Genomic DNA, 8,673 nt, shown 5'->3' on the forward strand with positions numbered 1-8,673 from the left:
GGAGAAACCAACCCTGGAGGGTAAGCAGATTATGAAGAAGAAAAGAAGATAAGAATAAAACTACTGTACGGAGAAGTATTTGGATTCGATCACACCCAGGCTCACAGCTACTATACACGGCCGTACTGTGTTACCAACTAACTTGGTAGCCCAGTACTTCTCTTACCCTCAGTTTGTACCATTATTCCGCAAAGTAATCGATCCTCCTCCATTCATCATTAATACTATTAATGCTCTCTGATAGTGGCCACATGTTCACCGAGGTTTGCAATTCTCAATGTACCAGTGCAGGACATCACGTGACCGTGTGGCCTAACGGATAAGGCGTCGGACTTCGGATCCGAAGATTGCAGGTTCGAATCCTGTCACGGTCGATAGTTTTTGCTTTAACCCTTTCAGACCTGAAAGAAAACTGGAGGTGTGAATTGTTGTTTGTACGTCAAGAACTGACTAAAATGCTCCTCAATACACATATTAATAGTTTATTTTACAAAATAAAAACTAACATCCGAAAAACAGGACCCACACAATTGTGCGTATCAAAATTCAAAACCTCGTTGTATCACGTAGGATGGTGTAGCTTCAAAATTTACGTTCACTAACCAATGTACACACTTCATTGAATATATTCCGGTATTCAGTAAAGCGTCTAGATTAATATAAACGCAGTAAATAAATACTTACTTTCGGCACTACTGCTTCCTGCCATCTCGCCGATCAACTGTGCTTTTTAAACTCTTCTTCCTTCGCCCTGGCGGTCAAGCGCATACTAAAATCAATTGAAATACACGCCACGTGTCCTGCACAATCACTGCAGTCCGGTGTAGCGCCGAAAAATCATCAAATACGGTCAGGGATAACTAAAATACGAACCCGCACAATTGTGCGTACTCGGTCTGAAAGGGCCGATGTTTGCAATTCTCAATGTACCAGTGCAGAACATTACGTGACCGTGTGGCCTAACGGATAAGGCGTCGGACTTCGGATCCGAAGATTGCAGGTTCGAATCCTGTCACGGTCGATAGTTTTTGCTTTAATTGTGACTGTAAAACAAGGTATTTCTTCTTCATAACCTGTTTACCCTCAGGGTTGGTTTTCCTCTCAAGGGCAAGATCCTGGAGCGTGAGACATTGGGTCGGGGGATACAACTGAGCTTGTGGGCAGATGGGAAGGTTGGAAGGGATACACAAGGAAGAGGGAAGGAAGCGGCCGTGGCCTTAAGTTAGTTATAATCCCGGCATTTGCTTGGAGGAGAAGTGGGAAACTAGGGAAAGCTGCTTCCAGGATGGCTTAGGTGGGAATCGAACACCTTCTATGCAGTTGACCTCTCGACGCTGACTGGACCCCGTTCCAGCCTTCGTAGCATTTTTCAAATTTTCATGGCAGAGGCGGGAATCGAACCCAGGCCTCCGGGGGGTGACAGCTAATCACACTAACCACTTCACCGCAGAGCCGGACATGGAATAATTTATCACAGAAAAATCTCGGACCTCCTCTGTGGTGCAGTGGTTAGTGTGATTAGCTGCACCCCCCCCCCCCTTCTCAGCTATCCTCGAAGTTGTTTTTCAGTGGTTTTCCACTACTCATCCAGGCAAATACCAGATCACGACAGATTCCTTTCCTTCTTCCTTGCCTATCCCTACCGATTTTCCCACCCCCAACGCGCCCCTCTTCAGCGTAGCAGGTGAGGCCTTGGCGAAGCCCTTACCCGTTGTGTCCCCGACCCAATGTCTCACGCTCCAGGACACTGCCCTTGAGGCGGTTGAGGTGGGATTCCTTGCTGAGTCCGAGGGAAGAACCAGCCCTTGACGGTTAACTCTTATTTAATAAACAATAGTATAAAAATATGAGTCCTACAATCACTTGCTTGGTCTCCCTCTACTTGTCTTACCCTCAGTTTGCACCATTATTCTGCTAAGTAATCGATCCTCTTCTTCTTCTTCTTCTTCTTCTTCTTCTTCTTCGTAAGACGTCGTCTCCAAAGGGAGGTAGACGATCCACACGGCCAGCTCCGATCTTGACGTTGCAGCCATGCTATGTGGATTTATTGGAATATCTCTCAGGATCCTTAATGCAGTGGTTTCCCGTTGCCTTCTGCGTCCTAATGTCGTTGACCAAACTGGTTCCTCCGCCTTTGAGAACAATTCCTTGTCCCCAGGACAATAGAGTGCCCTTACCCATACCCGCTCATCCTCTCTCAAAGAGACTGTTGGCACTTGGTATAGGGGATCTCCTTATACCGGGAGATAATCGGTCCCTTCATTCGTTAGCCGCCTGCATATAAAATATTTTTACATGCAGTCGTTGCCCCCTCTCTACCGCGGGGAGGTGAATGTTAGGATTTCACCGTCATTGAAACAAGGACCAAATGGCATTTCCTTGTTTCTCTGGTTCTTTAGAGGGGATCCTCCTCTATTCATCATTAATCTAGGAAGCAACACTCCTATCCGAATACTATAAATATACTCTCTCATTGTGACAACGTATCCGAGTGCTTGTACTTTCTGATGTATCGCGACTTCCGACAGCTTGACCGTGTGGCCTAACGGATAAGGCGTCGGACTTCGGATCCGAAGATTGCAGGTTCGAATCCTGTCACGGTCGAATTTTTTTGCTTTACTTATGACTGAGAAAGCCAGTATTTCTTGGGTTTAAATAAACTGCTCAGAATTGGTCATGAGCATCGATGTGAGATAAAGGATTAATTGCAAGCTTGTCCGACTCGTTGGCTGAACGGTCAGCGTACTGGCCTTCGGTTCAGAGGGTCCCGGGTTCGATTCCTGTCCAGGTCGGGGATTTTAACCTTAATTGGTTAATTCCAATGGCACGGGTTTGGGGATATGTGTCGTCTTCATCATCATTTCATCCTCATGACGACGCGCAGGTCGCCTACGGGTGTCAAATAGAAAGACCTGCACCTGGCGAGCCGAACCCGTCCAGGGATATCCCAACACTAAAAGCCATACAACATTTCATTTCATTTCAATTGCAAGCCTGTCAAAGCAGGCGACGAAAGGTTTCGACATGACGTGATCATTAGTTCTGTACAACTTCTACCAATCAATCAATCAGTCAATCAATCAATCAATCAATCATCACTTATATTCTAAAGCACCCCCTTGAGAGGTACAGACAATATGCTGGTCTGTGGGAATCTAAATTAAAGCCCACAAGCAGTTCACAGTAATGCAGTCCCTAGTACGAAACACTCCTAGGCCTTTCCTGTCCCCTCGTCGCCAATAAGACCTAGGCCTGTCTGTGTCGGTGCGGTGTAATGCACATAGTAAAACTTTTCTTAATAAAGACCTTCCATGCTAGTTCTAGTCTGCATTTTATGTCCTCCTCTCTTCTGCTATCGTTTGTTATTCTGCAATCGAAGTAACAATATTCATCTACATTCTTTCAGACTTCATTTCCTAATTTAACCTTTCCTGGCCGCCTCTGTGGTGTAGTGGTTAGTGTGATTACCTGCCATCCCCGGAGGCCCGGGTTCGATTCCCGGCTCTGCCACGAAATTTAAAAATTGGTACGAGGGCTGGAACGAGTTCCAGTCAGCCTCGACAGGTGAAATGAGAACAGTTGGGATCGATTCCACCTCAGCCATCCTGGAAGTGGTTTTCTGTGGTTTCACGCTTCTCCTCCAGGCAAATGCCGGGATGGTACCTAAATGGTAGCTAACTTAAGGCCACGGCCGCTTCCCTCCCTCTTCCTTGTCTGTCCCTTCCAATCTTCCCATCCACACATAAGACCCCTGTTCAGCATAACACGTGAGGCCGCCTGGGCGGGGTACTGGTCATTCTCCCCAGTTGTATTCCCCGACCCAATGTCTCACGCTCCGTGATACTGCCCTTGAGGCGGTAGAGATGGAATCCCTCGCTGAGTCCGAGGGAAAAACCAACCCTGGAGGGTAAACGGATTAAGAAGAAGAAGAATATTTCCTGCATCACCTGACTTCGTTGATTGTACTCCTCCAAGACTTCTTCATACCATTCAGCAATTTCTCCAGATCTTCATCAGACTCTGACAAAATAAATTTTAAAAACGTATTCTACGTTCATAAAGAAAAAAATCAAATAATACATGTTTGCCTCTAGGTGTAGTGGTTAGTGTTATTAGCTGCCAACCCCCGGAGCCCCGGGTTCGATGCCCGGCTCTACCACGGTATTTGAAAACTGGTACGAGGGCTGGAACGGGGTCCACTCAGTCTCGGGAAGTCAAATGAGTAGATGAGGGCTCGATTCCCACCTCAGCCATCCTCGAAGTGGTTTTGCGCGGTTTTCCACTTCTTCTCCAGGCAAATGTCGGGATGGTACCTAACTTAACGCCACGGCCGCTTCCCTCCCTCTTCCTTGTCTGTACCTTCCAATCCTCCCATCCCCCCATAAGGCACCTGTTCAGCATAGCAGGTGAGGCCGCTCGAGCTAGGTCCTGGTCATCCTCCCCAGTTGTATCCCCCGACCCAATCTCACACTCCAGGACACTGTCCTTGAGGCGGTGGAGGTGGGATCCCTCGTTGAGTCTGAGGGAAGACCAACCCAGGACTGTAAATAAATAAATAAATAAATAAATAAATAAATAAATAAATAAATAAATAAATAAATAAAGTACGATTTACTTATCTGGTTTCCACACAGTAATGTGCAGGAGAATGAAAGAATGTGTATAGTGTTCCTCTTTGAAGAAAGTGTACTTCATGTATAAGCATCTGGCAGCTCGGCACCCCCGTGGTTCTCTCCCCTCGCGGGGCTCGCATTTCGCCAACAATAGAACTCATTTAGACATTCACTTTGTCCACCACTCCACCGAGCTATTGCTTAACTCGTGGTGCACAGGACACCGACTGCCTAGCGAGATCATGTAACACAGAGATGAGCGGCCTCAAGTGGGAAGTTGCACCTCCTACATGTAAAAATTAATCATCTTTCTTTCATAATCCGTTCAACGTCCAGGGTTGGTTTTTCCCTCGGACTCAGCGCGGGATGTCACCTCTACCGCCTGAGAGGCTGTCCTGGAGCGTGAGAATTTGGGTCGGTGGGAATACAACTGGCCAGGAGGATCAGTACATTGCCCAGGTGGCCTCACCTGCTATGCTCAGCAAGGGCCTTGTGTGGGGATGGGAAGATTGGAAGGGATAGATAAGGAAGAGGGAAGAAAGCGGCCGTAGCCATCCCGGCATTAGCCTGGAAGAGAAGTGGGAAACCATGGGGAAAAACAAACTTCGACGATGGCTGAGGTGGGATCCGAACCACCCCCCCTGTACTTAGTTGACCTCCCGAGGTTGAATTGACCCCCTTCCACCTCTCGTACCACTCTTTAAATTTCGTGGAGGAGTCGGGAATCGAACCCGGGCCTCCGGGGGTGGCAGCTAATCACACTAACCAGAAAGAAGGACAAATAATAATTTTGTTAGTAGAATTTAGATCGAGCCCTTAGTCCGCTAGTCTGGGTGGCTCAGGCGGCAGCGCACATGCCACTCATCGTTGGGTTTCGTGATTCAAATCCCAGTTTATGTGAGAATTGTGGTGGACAAAGCGGACGCGAGACAGGTTTTTCTCCGGGTACTCCGGTTTTTTCTGTCATATTTCATCCAAGCAACACACTCTAATATAATTTAATTTCATCTGTCAGTCATTAAGCATTGGCCCAGAGGAGTGCGACAGGCTTCGGCAGCCGACATAATTCCTATCCTCGCCGCTAGAAGGGGGCTTCATTCATTCCGTTCCTGACCCGGTCGAGTGACTGGAAACAGGCTGTGGATTTTCATTTCCTCAGTCTGGAGGCCCAGACACCACTGCAGAGGTGTACCAGGGAAGTGAGGAGTGATTCTCACAGACAAGTGAGAAGATGGAGAACACAAGTGTTTGTACCTTCGTGTTCTTTGTTAATGCCCAGTTTTGACAGATTTTCGTGAATTGTTTCATAGCAACTCGTCCTATAGCGATCCTCGTAATGTCTTCCTGTGCCTGCCTGTATCACTGACTGTCGATACAATATATGTAAAATCGTTCCGCTATCTTCAAATCTCTCAACAGGCCTGTGAGGTAAATCTGTGCTGCTCGATCAATTAACATAATTTTTGGCTTATTAAGCTTGATTTCTCGTCCAATCACAATTTAAATAATCCGAAACAAGGGTTTTTTTTTCCAAAATTTTCGGTTGTTTCGTCCACTTTCAGTTTTCCTGGCCTTTTTTTATTTTTGGGATGATTGGTTCGTTCTCATATTCCTGCTTTCGATGCCAGTGTTTTGCGATACGGATAACATAATTAGGTAAGGATTCGTTCACGCCTGTTACGGTCCCAAAATCGATACGGTATCGACACTTTACATCAGTTTATTTTGTAGCATTAAATCTCTTCAAGATCGCTGACCAAACTGTTGTCATCACCGTAGTTTCAGACATTCTGGATTACTCAATATTCCAGCCGCCTTTTGAGGTTCGTCACTTTTGTCAATCACTGATCTGCATTCAGGGCCGTCGCGGAGGTGGCAGATTCTCTAGCAGTTGTTTAGCTAGTCTTAAACGATTTCAAAGAAGTTTGGAATTTATAGGACATCTTCTTCTTAATCTGTTTAGCCTCCAGGGTCGGTTTTCCCTTCGACTTGGTGAGGAATCCTACCTCTACCGCCTTAAGGGCAGTGTCCTGGAGCTTCAGACTCTGGGCCGGGGGATACAACTGGGGAGGATGACCAGTACCTCGCCCAGGCGGCCTCACCTGCTATACTGAACAGGGGCCTTGGTGGGGGATGGGAAGATTGGAAGGGATATACAGGGAAGAGGGAAGGAAGCGGCCGTTGTCAGGTTTTACATGTAGGCATATTTCTATTTCTGCCTATGTGGTTTTGTCCTGACCCTTACTACCTGATTACACCACTATTCATACCCACCACCACATCTGGCCTGGTAGCATGCTGAGCATGGGGACAGGCAGATACTCCTGTAGTATCACACTTCCACTCCTCCCTGCTATCTTTCTCTTTTTAGAACTAATAGCATGTCGGAGGCCATGTAGATTGAGTCGATGGTCACGCGGGGGGAGTGGGCATCGGGGGCCTACCACAGGACATTCCCTTGGCGGATCCTCAGTTGAGTATACCAGGTGAAGTTGATTTACTACTGGGGGCTTCTGTGTTTTTTGACATACTGGGTCGTGGTCAACTCACGAGAGAAAATATAATGAGTTTACAAATTTCGTGTTATAAATTTCAACTCTTCGTGCAAATATTGAAGTTCACATGTTTCGATTCAGCTTTAGTATGGCTTCCAAGCTCTCAAAGAAAAGTTTCTACCACTGATCTCGATTTTCCAGACTTTGTGAACAGTGCACACCCATGCACAGAAATGGTGTCCCGACATAAACAATCAACACTGCCCGACTCCACTACCGATAAGGAGGGGCAGGGAGTGAAGGGGTAGTCTTGAAGGCCACTCCAGTACCGAAAATGAGGGGAAGAGAGTGAAGGGGTATTGTTGAAGGCCACTCCAGTACTGGAAAAGAGGGGAAGGGAGTGAACGGGTAGTGCTGAAGGCACAGTGTGTGTATTGCTATACATCCACCACAGTGCCCATTTCAATCACAAGTCTTGTAGCGGGCTGTCTACCTGCAGCAATGCGTTAAGCGAGGAGGTGGGGGGAACGCCATGCTTTGTTTATATCGGGACATCATTTCTGTGCATATGTGTACTAAATGATGATTACAATGGGAACAATGCAAGAGATAGGTCGATAAAGATCCTGAGTTCCAGTCTGGAAGTTCTGAACTTCTGAAGCACAATCGTACTAACCAATACTGAACTGTGTCGCTTGCAGCCGTTCCGTTGTTCGTTGCGGGTGTCCAGAGGACAGATTGTGGAGTTCTCTCACAGCTTGCGAAATCGAAAAGAAGTCAAAAAATTCTTATTGCTGTATTTTTAGACTCTGATAGGGTTTGATATTGATATCTCAGTATGAATTTTGGAATCACCTGCCTCTTTATTTATTTTTTAATGTTCTTGCAATTTGGTGGAATTTGGTGGGAGAGTATCATTCTGTCCAGTAATCATACCATATATGTAAACACATTCACATGGGCTATGAGAGTGTCGCTGTGAATGCTTCTTTTGTCTTAAGACACTCATGATTCGTTCAGTTAGTTTTCTTGAGGGAAGTGTAGGCGGTAAGAACGGTAGGGGTAGACCGAGGTACAAATATGACAAACGCATTAGAGTAGATGTAGGATGTAGTAGTTAGGCAGAAATGAATAGATTATCATGGGATAGGGTAGCATGGAGACCTGCATCAAACCAGACTATAGACTTGTTTGCTATTTGCTTTAGGTCGCACCGACACAGATAGGTCTTATGGCGACGATGGAATGGAAAAGGCCTAGGAGTGGGAAGGAAGCGGCCGTAGCCTTAATTAAGGCCTGTTGTGAAAATGGGAAACCACGGAAAACCATCTTCAGGGCTACCGACAGTGGGGTTCGAACCCACTATCTCCCGGATGCAAACTCACAGCTGCGCGCCTCTAACCGCACGGCCAACTAGCCCTGTAGTGTATAGACTGATGACCGTAATATATTCTAGTCCGTCAACCTAAGTTTTTTTTTTTTAGGCCTTGAGCGCTATTTACATAGCTATGTTTCGAACTAGAGACTGCATTACTGTGGACAGTTTGTGGGCTTTAATTTAGAAT

The 8,673-nt window shown here is 46.5% G+C and overlaps 3 non-coding genes across 3 annotated transcripts; all 3 read left to right on the top strand.

Moving 5' to 3' along the window:
* The first annotated feature begins 301 nt into the window (after positions 1–301).
* Positions 302–374, top strand: TRNAR-UCG (transfer RNA arginine (anticodon UCG)). The gene has a single exon. It is a non-coding gene; the product is annotated as a tRNA-Arg (tRNA).
* A 574-nt stretch (positions 375–948) lies between these two features.
* On the top strand, positions 949–1,021 carry TRNAR-UCG (transfer RNA arginine (anticodon UCG)). The gene has a single exon. It is a non-coding gene; the product is annotated as a tRNA-Arg (tRNA).
* A 1,510-nt stretch (positions 1,022–2,531) lies between these two features.
* Positions 2,532–2,604, top strand: TRNAR-UCG (transfer RNA arginine (anticodon UCG)). Its single transcript has one exon. It is a non-coding gene; the product is annotated as a tRNA-Arg (tRNA).
* The last annotated feature ends 6,069 nt before the right edge of the window (positions 2,605–8,673 follow it).

The sequence above is a fragment of the Anabrus simplex genome, chromosome 6, assembly GCF_040414725.1.
Source record: "Anabrus simplex isolate iqAnaSimp1 chromosome 6, ASM4041472v1, whole genome shotgun sequence".
Classification (NCBI taxonomy): Eukaryota; Metazoa; Arthropoda; class Insecta; order Orthoptera; family Tettigoniidae; genus Anabrus; species Anabrus simplex.